This window comes from Lissotriton vulgaris, unplaced genomic scaffold (assembly GCF_964263255.1).
Source record: "Lissotriton vulgaris unplaced genomic scaffold, aLisVul1.2 SCAFFOLD_675, whole genome shotgun sequence".
NCBI lineage: Eukaryota > Metazoa > Chordata > Amphibia > Caudata > Salamandridae > Lissotriton > Lissotriton vulgaris.
Window position 1 is genome coordinate 633,370 of NW_028249837.1, and position 13,883 is coordinate 647,252.

Sequence of the window (13,883 nt, forward strand, 5' to 3'; positions counted from 1 at the left end):
GAAATGTAGGATTAATTTAGTCTCACCCAGATTCCTTGTACTTATGTCTTTATGTCATTTGTGGAGGAACATGTACATTTTGTATTTAATAGAGTAGACATTGGGTTAATCGAAAGGAGGGAATGGCAGTGGCCAATGGGACGTAGGACCATAAATGGTAGTGTGAGTTGAATGCAGTTGTGAGTGTGACATTGAATTGACTGAATGAGGTAGAGATAACCAATGGTTCATGTTTGCTATACATTTGGTGTAGGACTGAGATCATGAATCTTTGAGAGTGTCTTTATTTGATAAGGGTCACATCCTTCCTGTAATGAAGCGTCATCAGGTGAATTTTTCTTAGTTTGTCCCAGTCCAATGTTTTACCGTTTGAGTGTAAAATTCTCAGTAACTTTAAAAGCTTAGAATAGGATAAAGCAGCCATGGTCACACTTTTACTAGGTCGACTTGATACTTTTCTCAGTTCCCTGGAGACAACTTCTTTTTTCTCACTCCAAAAGTCCTCAGACTTTAATTAATGGTTAATTCCTCAGACACCAGTCCAGGAGGTCAACTTACTGAAGATCTCTTCATGACTCCAACTCAAGTCCAGAACAAAATGTGGAGTTCCAGATAGTTTCTGGGATTTCTGTACAACACCACTAGTTTCCTCTGTCAATAAATCCTTCTGTACTCTCCAGACAACTAACTGTTTAATAAAGAGAGAGACTCTCCTGACACAGGACAACATTTTCACAGGAATAGAAAGGTCTAGTTGGTCAGCTGGTTTTCTTCCAATCCTGCCACAGCTGAATTTGCCCCAGCACCTTCTTAACTCACTAGGTACATTTGCAATGTTTCGAAGGTCGAGCAGGCTTCTGGGGCAGGACAGGACCAGGGCCGGACTGGGTAACGAAACCGGCCCGGGCAAAGTGCTCGGCCGGCCTCCCCCTCCCCCCCAGGGGGTGGATTGGGGTGCGACCGTGCTCTTTGCCAGAGCCGGTTTTCGCCGATTTTGTTACAGGGCCGTTTTTGCAGCTATGCTGCAAAAATCGGCCCTGTAACAAAAACGGCCCCCTGGGGCCCAAAACCGGCCCCCACCCATGCGGCCGACCGGGGGATTGCCCGGTGCCCGCAACGGCCAGTCCGGGCCTGGACAGGACCTCCATGCCATTTAGGGTAAGCAATAGCATAGCATTACTAGAACAAGGAACAGATCCCTAGTCTCTATTTTCAGGACAGAGCCAGTGGCAAATCTTTACATAGACCTCTCCTTGCTGAGAGTGGGTCAGAAAGGGCAATGTATATTGTAAAACCAGCCACCGACCGATGGTGACCACTAAGCGATTCAAACAAAAACGTTCAGGCATCCTACATGCCTTTTGTGCAGTAATTCCTGACCCAATTGCTGATGTAGGGCAATGATTTCTGGCAAAAGTATCCCATAGTATATTTCACCTATGAAAGTGTCATGGCAAATTTGTCCTTGTACGGGTCAACTTCGGCCCCCTCAAGTATGTTAGATATTTCTTTTTGCGGCATCAATCCCTTCTTGCTCCTACTCTTACTCTTACTCTTATTATTGCTTACTAGAGTTCTTCCTCGAGGTTTACCCCTGACCTTATGGGTTTTACCTTTAATTTTGGGTTTCAAATTACTTTCTTCTTTCGTCTTTTTTGAGCGTAGAGGATCAGCCTCAGACTCTTGGGGATCACTCATTGAAGAATCTTCCAGCTCTGCAGAAGAAGTGGGTAATGATTCCGACCCCTCTCCCTCCTCATCCTCATCCTCATCCTCCTCCTCCTCCTCCAACAACTCACTATAGTCACTATCCTCGCTGTCCTCGCTGTTCAGTGGGCTTTTAAACAGAGATACAGTTTTTATTTCGCTCTTGCTTCATTTTACTCGCTACAATGAAACAAATACAAGGAGAAGCACGGCAGGAAAGTCAAAGAGCCAAGCGGGCTAATAAAAAAATACAGAAATCTCTCCATAACTTACAGGACATGTACTCTGAAGTAACAGGCAGACTGTCATAGGTAGAACAGAGAACTGGCAAAATGGAGGATGAGATGGCAGAGATACAGGAATTCAGGCAGACCCAGGGAAAAACTGAATCTGACATATTATGGAAGCTGGAAGATTTTGAAAATCGCCAGAGGAGAAATAATATAAGACTCTTAGGAGTGGAAGAAGGCAAAGAAGGGGGAGATACAAGAGCCTTCGTCGTAGAACTGTTGAAAGGTGCGTTCCCAGAGATGGGTGCATGGGATTGGGATAAGGAAGTGCAACGAGCGCATCGTTTCCCCCTCGTACAGAAAAAAGGTAATGCGGGCGCAAGATCGAGGGCAATTCTTGTCTATGTAGGAAACTATTTGCTAAGGGAGGAAGTGATAATGAAAGCTAAACCTACGAAGAAACGCACATATAAAGATATTACTTTCTTTGCCCGTCCAGACTTTTGTCATACAACAGTTGAGAGAAGATGGCGGATGCGGCAACTTATAGTACCATTCCAGAACTTAGGCTGCGAAGTCTACTTGCTGTTTCCCTACCGCCTCAAAGTGGGCCTCAATGGGCAGTTCAGAATCTTCTTTTCTGAAATTGTCGCTCAAGAATACCTGACTTATCTTCGAGAAGAGAGACGACATAGGGACCGAAATGGACAATCGGATCGCACAGAGAGTATAAAACAAGTAGCTTCTATCACAAAGAGATAACTGAGCCTCTCTTGTTCTTTTTTGAGTTAATGTGATTATATTCTCAAAATGTTGTAGCATGGGGGGTGGCTGGGGGAAACTCCCCTGGGAGGGCGCGGCTGTCACACATAGGTCAGGATTGACCTATTTGCCAGTAAGGGAAAGGGTGGGGAGGGAGGGGAAAGAGAAGGGGGTGCGGGGTGGGAAGCACAGGGGGAACAGGGCACGGCACGAAAAAAAATAGAGAGAGGGAGCTTAAAAAAACATTTTCTAGTCAAAGGGAACAGGTGGGGTTGAGAAAAAGTAAAGGAAGCAATGCAATAAGCAACACTAAGCTAGCGATAATGAAATTTTGGATCACTAAATGGATAAGGTACAGAAGAGAGGGTAGGAGGGAAAGGAGACGTGAGAATGAGGATAATGGGGGTTAGAGTTGTAACTTGGAATGTTTGTGGGCTAAATGATCCCCAAAAAAGAGCGAAAATAGCATTAATGCTGAAACAAATGAATCTGGATTTTGCATACATTCAGGAAACTCATATTATGACATCACAAGCTTATGTTCTGTCGCAGTTAGGATTTAAGGTGCTAGTTCACTCAAGTCAAGGGGTCAAAAAAAGAGGGGTAGCTATCCTAGCTAGGAATAATAATATTCTAATCAGAAAGAAAGCACAAGACAAATGGGGAAGATGGGCTATGGTTGAGTGTTTTATTGATGGAGAGTGGATAACATTGGTAAATGTATATGGTTCAACAGAGGACGACCCTGATATTTTTCAATTTTTAGATGTTGAATTAGCAACATGGGCACCAAAAATTATAATGGGAGGCGACTTCAATATTAATGGAGCAGACGGATTAGGACTGGGTTCTTTTGGAAAGTATAGCGGCAGGAAAAAAAAAGTATTTCAGGCACTACATAGCCTGGTGTTAAACAATGCTCTCTCAGATGTATGGGGGAAAAAGATAATGGATAATAAAGGTTACACATACTATTCTGCTCCGCATCAAACATGTGCAAGATTAGATTATTTTTTTATTTCAAGTACTAGTATTTCTAATTCAAAGATTGAAAGGCTACCACGGATCCTAAGCGACCATAACCCTCTAGTACTTACTATAATAACAAAAACAAGTACTAGACAGCATACAAACTGGACCTTTGAAAGAGAGTTATTGAAAGATGGAAACTATATACATGAATAAATGGATCAATGATTTTTTTTCCTTTAATAGAGATACAGCAGAAATGGGAGTGGTTTGGGATACTTTTAAAGCTGGAATACGAGGGGAAACAAAGAGTTATAATTCTTATAAAAGGAAACAAATCCAGCTGAGGAACTCAGAATTAGCTCTGAAGGTTTTGATGGCAGAAGAAAATTTAGAAAATAGCGTGGTGTTGGGGCGGGATATGGAAAAAGCTTGGGTAGAGTTAGTCAAAGCCAAAGGTGAGGCAGAGGGTGAAATTGCCAGTAAAGCAGCGAAAATTTATAACACTAAAAGAGAGAAGTGCTATGAGTTGAGCGAGTCAGTAGGTAGGATACTGGCTACTCGAACAAGGCAACAAGAAGCTGCAGGCATAGTGAGGGAAATCAGGGATACCTCGGGCACGGTTCACTCAGAGTCGAATAAAATAAGAGAAGTCTTCAGGATATTTTATGAGAAGTTATACGACGACGAACTACAGGGTTGTGATCCTCTAAAAGATAAGGAAGAAATGATGGAGTATCTCCGAGAGACCCCTATAGACCTAATAGAGGAAGAGGAAGCAGATGGGTTAGAGGGAGAGCTGCAGTTAGAAGAAATCAAGGAGGCAATATGGAACCTACCTTCTGGCAAAGCAGCAGGCCCTGATCAGATACCCATAGAATTTTACAAAGTATTTTGGGATTGTTTGAGAGAAGAAATAATAAAGGTGATGCAAGGGGCACAGTTGGGCATAACATCGCCTAAATCATGGGGGGCTGCAGAGGTGGTTGTAATATTAAAAAAAGGTAAAACACCGGAAGAACCAGGTTTGTATAGGCCTATAACTCTACTTAATACAGACGTAAAAGTCTTCTCTAAAGCATTGGCATCAAGGCTGGCAAAAGTTATAGATAAAATTGTCAGTAGTTGCCAACACGGTTTTATACCAGGGAGAGGAACCACCCACCATATACGGAAAGCAATAACTTTATTTGATGTTTCGTCAGTCACAGGGGACCCGATTGCAGTGATGTTACTCGATGCAGAAAAAGCATTCGATCGGGTCTCCTGGAGCTACCTTTGGTATGCTCTAGCTAGAACAGGAATTAAACAAGGCTTTATTAAAGCTTTACAAACTCTCTACTTAGAACCAGTAGCGACTCTACGAGTGAATGGTGGAAACACAGGTCAATTCCATATAAAAAGAGGGTCTAGACAGGGGTGCCCTTGTTCACCTTTATTGTTCGCTATATATATGGACCCACTTATACGCAGAATAGAGGCATCAGAGATGATAACTCCGGTAACAACACTCATTGGGCAGTGTAAAATCTTAGCCTACGCAGATGACATTGCTGTTATCTCTCCAAATCCATCTGAAACTATAGAACATCTTGAACTTGAGGCGCTGAAATTTGGAAGAATATCGGGATATAAATTAAATACATCAAAAACACAGATAATAAAATATTTATATACCCCATGTTTAGACAACCGAGTGGTACAAGAAGGTATATAGCTAGGGGTTATCATAACGTCAGATCTGGATATCTTGGTGGAAAGGAATATTACCCCTTTAATCAAGAAAGTGGAGAAAGACCTGGATAGATGGGATAATTTACACCTGTCAATAGTGGGAAGGTCTAATATAGTAAAAATGATTATTCTCCCAAAATTTTTATATTTATTTAGGGCAATACCGCTATTTTTTGATAACAAAATATTTAAAAAACTTGAGAGTATGCTAAATAGATTCCGTTGGGCAAAAGGGAAAACGAGAAGGGCCCTTAGATATATGACATTGCCGAGAGAAAGGGGAGGCTGGGGAGTCCCAGATTTAAAATCTTATTATTGGGCGGCGGCTTTACAGAATATGACTGGTTTAATGGCAGGTGAACAGTGCCGTGGAGCAGAGGAGTGGAGTAAATTTGGATCAGTAGCAATCTATGGATTAACTTTGGGAATGGAAGCGAAGGATGTTCTCCTGAAATTTACAGAGGCTAGTTATTATAAGAGGACAAAGTTTAAGACAATAATAGCAGCATTTGAAATTTGGAAAAGTTTTGCTAAAAAAATTGGCCTAGGAAAATATAATTCATATACAAGACTGTTACACAATCCAACCCTCCCACAAGATATCTTTTCGGGACCCATAATGGCAGAGTGGGAAAATAGGGGAATTAGAACCATTGGAGATATTAAGGGGGATCAGGGTGTTCTCCAATTTAAAGATCTACAAGACAGATTTAACCTAGAAACTAGGCAATTTTTCAAATATCTCCAAATTAGGAGTTTTCTCCTGGAAAAAAAAGGTGGCGCTCTGGGATTTAGACGTAACGCTATTATGGAAATTATTCAAAGGGGGCAGGATTGCACAATCAAAAGATTATATGCTGAACTGATTAAAGTAAAACAAGATGATCACCAAAAATGGAGCGAAAAATGGAAGGATAATCTTAAATCAGCTCTGAAAGTTTTGGTATCTCCCTAGAAAAGGGGAATTCATTACTATGTTCAGCACCATTACAGGCTCAACACTACAAAACACTTTATCACTTGTATTATACACCGGCTAAAATAGCACAATGGGGAGGTTTAGCGGGCATTACGTGCTATAGGTGTGGAAGTTCGGATGCTGATTTGCAACATGTATTTGCTTTATGCCCCCGTTTAGATTTATTTAAAAAAGAAATCGAATGTTTTATAAACAAAATTCTAGAAAGCGAAATTGTATTAACCCCTGGAACTATTCTAGTAGGAGTCAATGTTGAGGATGTACGGCCTTTCTGTGGGAGGGAATTTTTGTTTGTCGCTATGTCTATCATGAGATTATGTATAGCCTCTGCATGGATAGATCCTGTACCACCTACTTTTCACAAATGGTTGGCTAAGTTACTAATAACGCATAAAGTGGAGAAAGAGATATATGCAAGGAAGGGAAAAAGAGGAAGGAAGTTAGGTAATATAATATGGGATCCCATAACACGATGGAAGGAGGAATAATTGTGTGAAATGTAGGCTTGCCTAAAGATAAGGAATAATAACTCGGTGCAATTATAATATTGATGTCATACAACATGAAAGTACACTATGCTCCAATTTATGCTATTCTTGTGTTCTAATTTGTTTGCTGTAATATCTACCTCGCCTGTTGATGATTTATTGATTGTTTCTTATTTTTGTCTATGAATGGTTTGTATATACTTCTTTTCCTTCGCTCTTTTTTTGTATTAATGATGCCGTGCCTTGTATATAACTGCAAAATACTTTAATAAAAAAATTAAAAAAAAAAAAAAAGAAAGTGTCATGGCAGACTTTTCCAAGTGCTCACCTCTCTCCTTTCCAATGGCGGCTGGTAGGGAACATTGGCGGGGGAAGATGGGGGGATTAGGGAAAAGAAAAAGAAAAGAAACGTGCCTGGTGGTTGCTGTCGCCAGTCGCCGCCTCTCCTCAAGCAGGAACAAGGAAGCACACAGCCTCCCAGAATCCCCTGACCAATCATAATGCTGCCTTACAGCAGTGTTGTGATTGGTCTGAGCACAGTGGTTCGACACTCAGCAAGGGACTGGGAGACCAGGCATGTTCTCTACCCAGGCTGCTGTGGAGAACATACAAAGTGTGCGTGACGGTTTGGGCGGCCGGAGACTGCCGGTCATACCAATATGCGCACTTACGGTGCAGCCACCACTCCTGTTCCGGCCTCGACGTCAGGAGAGCCTGGCCCCGCCCCCCCAAACAACCTGGATGCAGTACAACTGCATCACTAAAAATAAAATGATAATAACATTCTAATATTATCATTTTCTTTTTCCTTTGCGCTTCTTTAACGCATTGGGACAATGCTCCATGGCCTTAACGGAGGAGTCGCCCCTGCAGTCCTTTCCTAAAATGTACTCCTAGCCAGACCACTTACTACTACCACATATTGCGTTAACTATCATCCTCAAGACCCCCTCTTTCATCTGCAGTAGTCTCCGTATGTTTTTTGTTGCTACAATTAATTGGGGATCCCTCAGCCTAAAAGAGACACTTGTATATATTCTAGTCATTAGCAGATGTGACTAAGAAGCCCTGGGGCACATGTTCCCTTCCTCTTCTGTATCTATTGCACACACCTCCTTGACGTTCAGATTGTGGCTTTCTCAGACACAGTTAATATATGGTGTGGCTGACAGTAGACTACCAGTAATATAGATGCCTATTATAAAGCACTGTAATTGAGTTCAGACAAACTATATTTAATAATTCAAACACTGATAAAGCTTTATAGGTAACCAAATACAACCATTTAATGGATCCCCTTATAAAGGATTGCTTATAGGCTGCCCAAGTGGTTGTAATTGCATTTTACTGTGGGCAACAAATGATTTTTACATTTAAAGCAAGCCTTAAAAACTGGGGGCACAATACAGGAACTATTAAAGCATATGGTACATTTTTGAGTGCAAGGAGGAAAAGCTGTCTGCACTCTAGTACCCTATATCCAGGTTCTTTTACACACATACAGGTGACTTACAAAAGTGTCCAATGCAAACATTTTGATTAAAAACGGTTGTGCTGTTCAAGAAGGGCAAATTCTAAAAAGCCTATAAAGCAGGCTCAAGCTACTCCAGTCTCCAAATATGAGGTTCTGGAGCATTAACTGGGGGTGCACGTCAAAAAAGGTGGGACTATACTTACTTCTGGTGGTATTATCTCCACTGTTACTATTACTACTATTATCACTACTATTACTGTTGCTCCAACCACTGCTACTGTTGGCAGTACCACAACTGCAACAACTACTTATTCTTCGTAGGGTGTTAGCACTCTTTTAATAATGGTACTGCTACTGCTGGCATAACCGAAATGCTGTTACGAAGGGTTCTAACTATAACTACAACTGCTAGTACAATGGAAACTGCTGCTGTGAAAGTTTATAATTCCACTAATATACTTATAGTAATAGTCAAGTAGATATTCTACTGCTATTAGTGCTGAAAGAAGCTGATTGGCTACTTCGGCAAACAGGCTTATTTGCAAAAACCTCCTTCATCGTCTAAAAGCCAGTAACAAGCCAACACCTCATCCTACCTGCCTTAAAATCTTAGCACCTGAGGTGGCAAACAGAATACTCGATGTTGTGGGCAAACTGGAAACTAAAAGGAAAGTCCTGGAAACAAAACTAAGGTAGTTACTTCAGGGCTTTGGAAAAAGATCCCACTAGAAAGAAACTTTTCCCACATTGTAGATTATTCTGAATTATATATGCAAGAGCCTTACAAACATCTTTATGGAATCATGCAAACCTTTAAATGCGTATCTCTAAAATTATGACCCATGACTCATAACCAGTTGTTACCGACAGAAGACAGAAACATCAGCATCCTTGAATTTCCAAGCAATTTATGAAATTCGTAATCCTGACCAGATGCACTATTAACATGTGATGTGTGAAGATGATTCTCCTGGATTACAAGGGCATCACTTTATTTTTCCCATATAACATGACATGAACCTGCAGCTCCCACGTAAGTGTACTATTCACAGTTTATCTAAACGAGTTCTCAGATCAAGCATCGGCAAAGGCAATAGGTCTGCCTTTAAATAGCTAATGCATGCAAAGGGTGTTTATTCATCCCTGAGTTGGCATATGATAGCTCATTGAAATCTGAACAACTTCGGTGGATATCATAGTTGTCATGTTAGTGGCGGAATGGTGGAAGTGATGGTGGCAAAAGTGGTAGTGCTGGTGGTAATGGTGGCAGTGACTCTAATGTTCTTTTGATGATAATTGTGGTGGTGGTAGTCATTGTGGTAATGATGGTAATAGTTGTGGTGGTAGTGGTGGTAATAATCTTTTTTGTAATACTAGTGGCGATGGAGGTGTTTGGTGTAATGATTCACATTGGTAATGATGGTTGTGGGAAAAGTTATCAACGTGGTGATGGTAGTGGTTATGGTGATGGCAGTCATGGTGTTAGTTGCAATGATAGTAGTTGAAATAGCGGTACTACTGATTTTCTGTAATAGTTATAGTGTTGGAGGTGGTTGGTGTAATGTTGGTGGTAATGGTGGTTGTGGTAAGGGTGATGGTGGTGATATTTGTAATGTGATAGTTGTAATGGTTGTGGTAATGATCTAAAAAAAGACAGTGTGAAAGCAAAGATACAGTTGGGTAGGTACCTAAATATCAGGCTTGTGCTTGAGTGCTGTCAAAGGCTTTAAAAACTAAGGGCCATATTTGTCATTATTAGACATAGCGATTACTTAATTGCGATTTGCAGAGAATCGCAATTAGGTAATCGCTATTTGAGTGTATGAAACTCCATGAGTTTCATTTATCGTTTCTTAATGAGTTGCAAATCAACCTACCTCATTCATATTCATGAGGTAGGTCGCAATTTGCAACCCATTAGGAATCGCAAAAGTCACAGGCATGGTGGCCTGCTGGTGTCAGCAGACCACCATGTCTATGATTGCTTTTAAAGAAAGCAGTCTTTTTTTAAAAAGTGGCCTGTTTTCCTTAAAGAAATACAGGACGCATTTTAAAAAAAGAAAAATGAATTTAATTTTTTAAGAGTAGGCAGTGGTCCATGGGACCACTGCCTTCTCTAAAAAAAAGTTTTCGCTACCATTCACAAAGAGGAAGGGGTCCCCAAGGGACCCCTTCCTTTTTGCGAATGGATTACCACCTACTTGAAGTAGGCGGTAAAATGCGAAAGCTTTGCGACCGCATTTCAGTCACAAAACATTTCCACATACCACTGCGATTCGGTATTAGGAAGGGACCCTCCGTACACGTCCCTTTCTAATACCAAATATGTATGTATTCGCAATTCAAAATTACGATTTGGTAGTGTTTGTGAATTGCAAATCAGAATTCATACATACCAAAATGAATTTTTGCAGTCGCAAACGGCCCAGTCGTGTCGTTTGTGACTGCAAAAATGCATGACACGTATGGCCCATTGGCAGTAAAATAGAAAAAGAGATTGAGTTCTGTATTCCATACATGTATAAGATAAAGAATTGCAAGTCTGATGATTGAGTGTTATTTTCAGAAGCAAACTATTCACTCAAGCATTGCAATGCAAACCGTCCATAGATGGTGAAATGATACACGAAACAGCTAATAGCATGTGGTCAGAAATGAACACTCCTTTCAGTGGAGCCAAAGTCCACTCTATGTATATGTTAAAGAATTGATAGCAATACGTATTGCGGAATGCTGTGATTTCAAGCCAGACCTAAAAACGCGACTCTGTGGTCCTAGTGCATTACAGCTGATAACACTGTTCATTTACCGATAAGCAGTGTAAAGGGCACCAGATGCTTGAGCAACATTAGTGTTTACTTAAGGTCATTCAGGCGTGAAAGCATTTTATAGCATGTTTCCAATCAGCAAATCAGCTCTTAGGTACAGTCTTAGTAATGTCCTAGCAATAAACTCTCCCCATTATCAAAGGAGTGTGTAAGATTGTAGGTACAGTGTTTGAGCATTGCAAAAGCAAAAAAAAAAAACATGAAGTATAAAACAAGAGCAAAAGTGTTTTTCACAACTTTCTGATTCTCTACAGGAGAAAAGTGCAGTCCCTCACAATGAAGTTAGCCAGTGGCTGAAGACCCTTTGCCCCATGCTGTAGAGGGTGGGGTCGTAGAAAAATGTAATTGACACAACAAAAAACCAATGGATAAACGGGCAGACGGAAAGGCCCTCTAAATAAGGATGTCAAATATAAGCTTATAAATAAATACGTTTATAAATATATAATTGTAGTAAATCAGAAATAATGATTAATGCCATACCTCGAAATACATATATTCATACCTTGAGGGGCTTTGAGTCATCCCTTACATGTTGCTTTTGCACGCGACAGCATATAGCATGGGCAGCCCACTTCAGCCATTGGATCTCATGCACTGTGAGTGAAAGCACTATTTGATGATCACTTGTGCACATCTGTTTTGTCCGTATATCGTCTACCTGACTGTCTGCCATTCAGCCTGTCTTTCCGTGTCGTCTGCCTGACCCCATCTCTGTTGGCTTACGTTTCTACATGTCTTCATGCACATCTCCTTGTCTTACTCCCTTGTCTGCCTGTCTCTCTGTCTGCAATCATTTGCCTTTGTGTTTCTGTGCATCGCTACCTCCTTGCATGTATGCTTAAATGTCTGCATATGTTTCTGCCTAACCATATGCATAACTAGGTATCCATGTTTGTCTCAGTCACTCTCTTTCTCTCATTGCCTCTCCTCGCTCTCTCTGCCTCGCCCTCTCATTTCCCTCGCCACTTTTTACCGTCGGCATCCCTCACTCTTGCACACCTCCTTTCTCCGGGGCTCCACCAAAGCATTCTTCCTTTTTACGTCCTTGTCTTGCTTTACTCTTCAATTTCAGATTCTACTGCACGCTGTCTTTATTCCACTCTCACATTCCGTCTTTATTTCGCATTTCCGTACATTATTTTTGAACAGTTACATGACTTTTTATATCAGAAAAGACTTTTGGCATCTCAAGATGTCAAACGCCTGCGTCAATAGTAGATGCGCGCGCCGCCCTCGCGGGCTCCCCCTGTCCTCTTACCTTCCTATCCCGGTGACGGCGCCTGTCAGTACTTGCAGTTTATGTCACCGTGCCCCGCTCAGTGGCTTGGAGAGGCCGCTTATTGTCCTTCTTTCACGACAGCTCCTGCTGAGGGACTGCGCCCGCGGGGACCTGCTGAGCTGCTTTAATAAAAGGTGCACATTGCACCTGTGTGATCTTTGAGCTCTAGCTGCAATAGGTTCAAAGGTAGGCATGGCTTGATCAAATAAGAGTGCCAATGGAGTCTGTGTGAATTGTCAGGGCTTAGACACAAGGATCTTGTGTAATAACTCTCTGGAGGAAGCATGCATCAGGCGGGCAGGAAAGCAGAACGCAGTGTTACAGTGAAGAACGTCCGTACAGGTGCTGATGCAAAACACCGGCTTTATTCTTCAGTTCCAGGTTACAGGAATCACGTACGAAGGATTTAGGTGACATCCCGCTCTAGGAGTTCCCTTGACAGGGCACTCACAGCACAACCATTCCATGCATTCTACACCTAGAGATGGTGCACACTTACACAGGGCACAAGCACTTAACAAGAGGTGAAGTGTAACTTGGTTTTAAATAAGGTACCGCTCTGATGAGGGCATAGGGGGCACCTCCCCCACCCACCCAGGGCAATTTGGCGCAGTGCAGCTGCCCTGGTGTGAGGTTTGAAGATCACCTCCTTGCATGCGATGTCATCTGAGGCTGCTGCACCTTTTAGGTCAATGGTGCTGGGAACTTCAAGATACATCCAGGCACTGAGCCTGAAAACGCATGATTCCTTTGAGTGCAGCAGGGTTTAGAGCAACAGGCTCATTGGTTGCAGACAAAATAAAATTAATTCATTGGCTCAAGTGTAAAAGGAACTTTGCTAGCTAATTGATTTAGGTGCATGTGACTTAGGTAGATTAGCTTAATGAGCACAGTACTTCTTTCAGAGCATAGGAGACCAATGCTTTAGTCTTGTGCAAGGGTACTGACGAAGGCTCGGATTGCTCTTGTAAGGAACCCATACCGTTACTGTGTTCTGGCTGACATGGACTTGGTATCACCTTAAACCTTTGAAGCTCTTGTCGTGTCGTCTCGCCTGACCCCTGTATTGGGACAGGACAGGCGAACAGGAAAGGGCAGTAAAGGAAACAGGAACCGGAAACGGAACTAGTCTGTAAGTCAGTATGAGAGTGGCAGGGAATAAAGTAAGACGTCTGTCCAGTTACCTCTGACTCCTGTGTCTTATTGCAAGGGGCGATCGCGACACTGGCGACGAGGGTGGGATGCACACAACCCCACAAGTAAAGTCATCGCCCAGCCATCCACATTTGGCCCGACAAGTGAGTCTTGCAGTCCAGCTTGCCGACTGCGCGGGAAGAGCGCGAAATCGAAACGGCATCGGAACTGCACTGAACAAGCCTGTCAGCCGGTGTCGGAACTGCCCTGAACAAGCCTGTCAGCCTGCCAGAAGA

At 42.1% G+C, this 13,883-nt stretch overlaps 1 protein-coding gene across 1 annotated transcript in view; it reads right to left on the minus strand.

The window, feature by feature from the left end:
• The window catches only part of LOC147663476 (long-chain-fatty-acid--CoA ligase 5-like), a 225,920-nt gene extending 213,322 nt beyond the window's left edge, over positions 1-12,598 (minus strand). Inside the window, exon 1 of the mRNA XM_086950420.1 lies at positions 12,433-12,598. The gene's annotated coding sequence lies outside the window, so the exon portion shown is untranslated. The remainder of the gene's footprint in view (positions 1-12,432) is intronic.
• Positions 12,599-13,883: the final 1,285 nt, after the last annotated feature.